Raw genomic sequence first — 8,154 nt, forward strand, 5'->3', positions numbered from 1 at the left:
CATTAAGTGACTTTCTTGTGCTGAACCATCCTTGCATTCCTGGTATAAACTCCACTTGGTCATGGTGTATAATCTTTTAATGTCTTGTTGGATTTGATTTGCTACTATTTTGCTGAGAATTTTTGCATCTATGTTCATTAAGGAGATTGGGCCTGTAGTTTTTCTTGCTTGTAGCATCTTCACCTGGTTTTGGTATTAAAGTGATGTTAGCTTCATAAAATGAGTTAGGTAGTGTTCCCTTTTCCTCAAATTTCTGGAAAAGTTTGAGCAGAATTGATATCAGTTCTTTATGAAATTTTTGATAAAATTCCCCTGTGAAGCCATCTGGCCCTGGGTTTTCTTTGTAGGAAGTTTTTTGATGATTGATTGAATCTCTATTTGTGATTGGTTGTTGAGATCTTCTATTTCTTCTTGAATCAGTGCAGCTTGTTCATATGTTTCCAGGAATTTGTCCTTTTCATTTAAGTTGTCTAGTTTGTTGGTATATTGTTATTTATAGTATCCGCTTGTGATTTTTTTTTATTTCTTCGGGGTCAATGGTAACAACACCCCCCCCACCCCATTTCTGATTTTGTTTACTTGCATCCTCTCTCTTTTTTCTTTGTTAGTCTTGTTAGTGGTCCATTGATTTTACTGATTTTCTCAAAGAACCAATTTTTGTTTTATTGACTATTTCTATTGTTCTTTTGTTCTCCCATTCATTTAACTCTACTTTATTCTTTGTTATTTCTCTTTTTTATTTGCTTTGGGGTTGGTTTGGTGTGCTTTATCAAGTTCCTCCAGGTGAGCACGTAAGCCCTTGAATTTTGCTCTTTCTTCTTTTTTAATACAGGCATTTAGGGCAATAAATTTCCCTCTCAGCACAGCCTTTGCTGCATGTCATAAGTTCTGATATGTTGTGTTGACATTTGTCTCCAGATAGCTAATGATTTCTCTAGCAATTTCTTCTTTGACCCACTGGTTGTTTAAGAGTGTTTATTTAATCTCCATATATTTGTGAAAATTCTCGTTCTTTGGTGTTTATTGATTTCTAGCTTCATTACATTGTGATCAGAGAAAGGACTTTGAATAATTTCAATGTTTTTATATAAAGTCCTGAATTTTGCCCCAGCATATGATCTATCCTGGCAAATGTTCCATGAGCACTAGAGAAGAATGTGTATCCTGGTGTTTTGGGGTGCAATTATCTATATATGTCTGTTAGGCCTAGTTCATTTATTACATTGTTTAAGTTCTCTGTTTCCTTGTTGATCTTCTGTATGGTTGTTCTATCTATAGAGGAGAGTGGTGTATTGAAGTCTCCTTCTACTATTGTTGAAATGTCTGTCGGTCCCTTCTATCAATGTTTGTCTCATGTACTTTGGATCTCTTTGATCGGGAGTATAAACATTTATGGTTGTTATTTTTTCTTAGTGAAATGTTCCTTTTATTAAGATATAGTATCCTTCTTTGTCTCTTATGATGTCTTTACATTTAAAGTCTATTTTGTCCAATATTAGTATAGCTACTCCTGCTTTCTTTTGGTTACAGCTTGCATGGAATATCTTTTTCCATCCTTTCATTTTCAATCTATTTTTATCCTTGTGTTTAAGATGAGTCTCTTATAAGCAGCAAATAGCTGGATTATATTTCTTAATCTATTCTGTCACTTTGTATCTTTTAATTGATAAGCTTAGTCTGTTAACATTCAAAGTTATTAATATAAAGGTGTTTCTTGAATCCACCATCTTATCCTTTGGATTTTATTTGTCAGATCTATATATTCTTTACCTTCTGTTCTAGTTTGCTAGCTGCTGGAATGCAATATACCAGAAATGGAAGGGCTTTTAAAACAGGGAATTTAATGAGTTGCTAGTTTACAGTTCCAAGGCTGAGAAAATGTTCCAATCAAAACAAGTTTATAGAAATTTCCAATTCAAGGCATCTGGGGAAAGATACCTTGGTTCAAGAAGGCCAGAGATGTTCAACGTTTTTCTCTCAGCTGGAAGGGCACATGGTGAACATGGCATCATCTGCTAGCTTTCTCTCCTGGCTTTCGGTTTCATGAAGCTCCCCAGGAGGCGTTTTCCTTCTTCATCTCCAAAGGTCACTGACTGGTGGACTCTCTGCTTCGTAGTGTTGCTCTCTCTGAATCTTTCATTCTCCAAAATATTTCCTCTTTTATAGGACTCCAATAAACCAATCAAGACCCACCCACATGGGTGGAGGCATGTCATCCCTTAATCCAGTTCGACAACCATTCTTGACTAACTCACATCATCCAGGAAGGTGATCTGATTACAGTTTCAAACATATAGTATTGAATAGGGATTATTCTACCTTTATGAAATGGGGTTTATATTAAAACATGGCTTTTCTTAGGGGTCATACTTCCTTTCAAACCAGCATACCTTCTTTTTCTTTTTATCCTTTAAGTTACCCTTACTGGTAATTTTCAGTTCTGTGCCCTCCTCCAGACCTCCCTTTCTTGTCCTTTTTTCTTTCAGCTGGCAGAACTCCCTTTAGTATTTCTTGTAGGGCCAGTCTCTTATTGACAAATTCTTTCAGCATTTGTTTGTCTGTGGAAATTTTAATCTCTTCCTCAGTTTTTTTGTTTTTGTTTTTGTTTTTGAGTGGGAAGGCACCAGTAATCAAACTTGAGTTTCCGGCATCTCCCTCAGTTTTGAAGAACAATTTGGCTGGGTACAGAATTCGTGCCTGGAAATCCTTCTTTTTTAGGATCTTAAATTTTTCATACCACTGCTTTCTCCATGCTGCCAGTTGAGTAGTCTAAACTCAGTCTTATGTGGTTTCTCTTGACTGTGGTTTCTCAGTCTTATGTGGTTTCTATGTACAATCTTGTAGCAAATTGTTTTCCTCTTGCTAATTTCAGAATTTTTTGCTTCTCTTCAACACTTCGCAAACTATTAGCATGTGTCTTGGGGAAGGTCTGTTTGAATTTATTCTATTTGGAGTTCATTGGGCTTTTTTTGATTTGCATATTTATGTCCTTTATAAGGGTTGGGAATTTTTCCCCCTTTATATCCTCAGCTACTCTTCCCAGCCTTTTACTGTTCTCTTCTCCTTCTAGGACACCAGTGATTCTTGTATTTGTGCACTTTGTATTTTCCATCATTTCCTCAAACTCAATTCAAAATTATCCATCTTTTTGCCATTTTCTCTTTTATGTGTTTCAAATCTTATCCTGTCCCCTAGATCACGTATTCTTTCTTCTGCCTCTTAGATCTGCTGTTGCATGTCTCTAATATATTTTTTATTTGGTCCCCAACATGTTTATTTCTGTGACATCTCTTATTTTTTATGTTTATTCTTTTAAATTCCTCTTTATGCTCTTCTAGTGTCTTCTTGATCTCCTTTACGTCATTAGCCATCCCATTGATTTCATTTAGTAGAGTTGTATGAACATCTTTGATTAGTTGTCCCAAAGTCTGTGTCTCCCCTGGTGTTTTAATTTGGTCCTTAGGCTGGGCTCTATCTGTCTGCATCGCGATGTGCTTAGCGATCTCCTGCTGTCTTCCTGGCATGTAGATACCTTGATAGGGTTACTTTGGGAGTTGATTTCCTTCAGTAGCCTGAAGCTTTGCACGTGTGGGATGGATGTGCTTTGCACATGTGGGATGGATGGATGTGTGTATGCGTTGCAGCACAGCTGTGGGCAAGGTTTGGGGATGAATGCGGAGGCTGTGAGCGTTCAGTGTGGGGTGCGGGTTGTGGAGGTGTGGTGTGGGGGCCGTGAGCGTGGGTCTGGCTCAAGCAGGCCTTGGAGCACTGCAGCAGGGTGTGGTGTGGGGGCCACAGATAGGGCACAGCAGGAGGAGGCTGTGGGGGCTGTGCGGAGGCCCGTGGGCTGGTGCACAAACAAGACGTGGGTGGGCATGTGGAGCATGGGGTTGTGGGTATCAGGGTGTAGGGTGGGAAGCACAGAGGTTGGGGCACAGGGAAGGTAGTGTGCAGGTGTGTCCTTGCACAGGGCAAGGGGTCCAAGGGCCCAGGTTGTGGATATGCAAGTGTTTAGGGGTGAGGCACAGGTCGTGGGGGTTTCAGGACAGGGTCAGGGGCAGGTGATATCAGGTGGGCTAGGCCCTGGTACCCGTGCACATGTATGGGGCGTTTGGGGAAGTGGTGCCAGCATACACAGAGTGGGGGCTTTGTAGCACAGATGTGCACAAAGATGTGCCAGGGGTGAGACAAGGGTGGCATGTGTGCTGGGCAGGGGGTTGGGGTACAGGGGCCAAGAGGTCAGTGCATGGATGCCTGGGCACCCAGAGGAGAAGATGTGGCTGTGTGTATGCATGGGTCTCGGGGGTGGGGCCCTGGTGCGAGCATGTGCAGAGCTCAGGGGCAGCAGGCTAGGCTGACACCTGCATGGGTGGGGGATGGTAGGGGTCTGAATGCGCAGGTCTGTCCTTTCCCAGAGCTAGAGCGCATGACAGGGGTGTGTATGTGTGCATGCAGAGATCTGGCGTGTGTGGCAGGGGTGTGTACGTGTGCATGCACAGATATCATGCGTGTGTCAGGGGTGTGTATGTGTGCATGCACAGAGCTGGAGCGCATGGCAGGGGTGTGTATATGTGCATGTGCAGATCTGGTGCGTGTGGCAGGGGTGTTTATGTGTGCATGTGCAGATCTGGAGTGCGTGGCAGGGATGTGTATGTGTGCATGTACAGAACTGGAGCGCATGGTGGGGTGTGTATGTGTGCATGCGCAGAGCTAGAGTGCGTGGTGGGGTGTGTATGTGTGCATGTGCAGATCTGGAGCGCATGGCAGGGGTGTGTATGTGTGCATGTGCAGATCTGGCATGTGTGGCAAGGGTGTGTATGTGTGCATGCACATATCTCGTGCATGTGGCAGGGGTGTGTATGTGTGCATGCACATATCTCGTGCATGTGGCAGGGGTGTGTATGTGTGCATGCGCAGAGCTGGAGCGCGTGGTGGGGTGTGTATGTGTGCATGCGCAGATCTGGAAGGTCAGACGCTAATGTACACGTGCCCGTTACTCGGGGGGGGTGGGGCAGGGTTGTGCAGCTGTATGGGCTGGGGGTGGGTGTAGCCCAATATGAAGGTAAGCATCTAAAAGAGCAAAATATCTAGGAATAAATTTAACCGAAGATATAAAAGACTTGGACATAGAAAATTATAAAACATTGCTAAAAGAAATCAAAGAAGACCTAAATAAATGACAAGATATCCTACGTTCATGGATTGGAAGACTAGCCAAGGCAATCCACTAATTCAACACAATCCTGTTAAAAATTCCAGCCACCTTTTTTCAAAAAATGAAGAAGTCAATCATCTAATTCATTTGGATTGTCAAGGAGCTCTAATTAACCAAAACCTTACTGAAAAAGAAGAATAAAGTTGGAGGACTTAAAACTCCCAATTCCAAAACTTATTATGGACCTACAATAATCAAAACAGCATGATACTGGGCATAAGAACAGACAAAGAGAACAATGGATTAGAATTGAGAGTTCAGAAATAACCTCTCACATCCATAGCCAATTGAGTTTCAACAAGGATGCCAAGTCTACTCAATTGGGAAAGAATAGTCTTTTCAACAAATGGTGTTGGGAAAACTGATAGCCACATCAAAAAAGAAGAAGAAAATAAACCCTTACCTCACACTATATGAAAACCTAACTCAAAATAGATCAATGGCTTAAGTGAAAGAATTAAAACCATAAAACTCTTAGAAGAAAACATTTGAAAAATCTTTATGACCTTGGATTTAACAATGGATTCTTAAATGCAATATCAAAAGCATGTGCAACAAAAGAAAAAGACAGATAATTGAGACTTCAACAAAATTAAAATGTTTTGTACATCAAAGGACATTATCAGGAAAGTGAAAAAGACTAGCTCTAGAATGGGAGAAAGTATTTGGAAGCCATATATTTGATAAGGGTTTCATATGCAACCCAATTTAAAAATGTGCAAAGGATGTGAATAGATATTTTTTGAAAGAAGATACACAAATGTCCAATAAGCACATGAAAAGATGCTCAACATTATTGGTCATTAGGAAAATGCAAATCAAAACCACAGTGAGATGCCACTTCACACCTACTGGAATGGTTATTTTAATTTTTTTTGAAAGAAAACATTTACTGAATCAAAATCAATATTTTCTTTTTAATACCTACAAGCCAACACTGAACTCACTTTATTAATGAGTGAATACAATCTACAAAAAAGTATGCTTATATTATAAAAAAATATCCATTTTATCTTCTGGGTGCTGAAACAACATCATTTTAAACAAAATCAAGGGAAATTGCTCTCTATTATGACACTTCTATAATTTAATAACAAAAATGAAAGCTAATAAACTCATGAAGGATTTTTATTTTTTTTAAGTAGTAAAGTTTATTAAAGCAAGTTTATTAAAAAGAGAGAGGTTAACATTAGAGAGGTTAACATGGGTATGTGTAAGGGAGGGACAGCTTGTTTTGTAGGAAAGTTTTACCTGGGGCAGGTCTCTGCAGTAATCTTTCAATACTAGGTAGCTTCACTGTTCAAGGAGGAGATAGCTGGCAGAATTCACGGTTTGTTGTCACATGCCTAAAATCTGTCTTTGGGCAAATGGTTAACAATCCTTATGACCCTATGCTTCCTTTTATTAACTCAGAGTTTGCTTTAGGCCCAGAATTTTATAAACTTTTATGGTTTGGAGAGGTTGCAATGGTTTTGGGGAGTTTGAAGACTTTAAGGAAATTTTAGTCTCAGGAAGGTTGGAGCTGAAGTTTGCAGCTTTGCTTTAGTTCTTTTGGAGCTGGATAAGAAACAAGGGACTTGCAGTTGTCTGTTAACATTTTCAGAGCTGAGCAGGGAACCAGGGACTTACTGTTGTCCTATTTTATCCTGCTTCAGTCTCCCCTCCCCCTTGAATCTTAAAGGGAAGTAGAGGGATAAATTTTTGGTGTTTTCATAGAGTTGAGAGAGTATATGTAGGAATGTGTATAATTGCTATTAATGTTGGAAGGGCTCGGGGACACTGGAAAATGCAAAAACATTCTGATGCTATAATCCACCCCATCCCACCACTCTTACAATCTTTCTGCCACCTCTGAGTGCAGGAACAAGAGGTTAGAGGTTTACAGCTTGCAATGTTGAGAAATGAGAATAAAATAGCATTTGGGGGAAGTTAAGTATGCTTTGGCTCACTTAGAGCTGCTTTGCCTTCTGTTCCTTTATTTTGCTATATAATGAAGTCCTGGCCACACGTCAATGCAGACAGCCATCCTATGTGCTGGGAGCAGTTGAATCAGGAGCTCTGGTGCCCAGGACGCAGCTTTATTAATTATCCAGATTGAGCTGTTCCAAACACATGTCACAGAGGGGCAGGTCTTGTTCAGATGTACTCTGACAGTAGAGGTAATAGACAGAACTAGAGAGTATTAGAATTAGGTATTTGTTATTTTGGGGAACATGGGTGATTAACAGTTATATTCCATGGGAGGTTGGAATTACTTAAAGCTGGAACATATTTACCAAATATTTCAGTTTGGCAAAACTGAAGTTTTTTATTTTTTTTTAACATAAGCAGAGGTACATTAACAGGGAGAACATAATTTGTATACTTGCCTTGCTTCTTTTAAAAGTTTCTTTTTGTTAACATGAATTTCTGATTCATAGTAGTTTACTGCAAACACTGTTAGAGAAGCATTAGACCGAAACAATGCAATCAGTAAAGAAATTTAATTATAACACTGAACATTTTTTGTGCAACTTATAATATATTAAATTTATTAACTAGGGTTCTCTAGAGAAACAGAATCAGCAGAAAGTATCTGTATAAATAAAATTTATAATCTGTAGGGCAGGCTGTAAAGCTGATGACTTCAATGAAAGGTCTGGACAAACTCCACAGGAGAGGCTCGCCAGAGGAAGCAGGAAGAGAGCCTGTCTCTTCTGAATCCTTCTTCAAAGTCTTCTAGTGATTAGATTACGCATCACTCATTGAGAAGACACTCCCCTTGACTGATTACAAATGGAATCAGCTGTAGATGCAGCTGACGTGATCATGATTTAATTCTATGAAATGTCCTCATTGCAACAGACAGGCCAGCACTTGCCCATCAGACAAACAGGTACCACCAGTTGGCCAAGTTGACACATGAACTTGACCATGACAGCCATATAGCAGGAAAGCCA

The sequence above is a fragment of the Tamandua tetradactyla genome, chromosome 4 (genome assembly GCF_023851605.1).
Source record: "Tamandua tetradactyla isolate mTamTet1 chromosome 4, mTamTet1.pri, whole genome shotgun sequence".
Taxonomy (NCBI): Eukaryota; Metazoa; Chordata; class Mammalia; order Pilosa; family Myrmecophagidae; genus Tamandua; species Tamandua tetradactyla.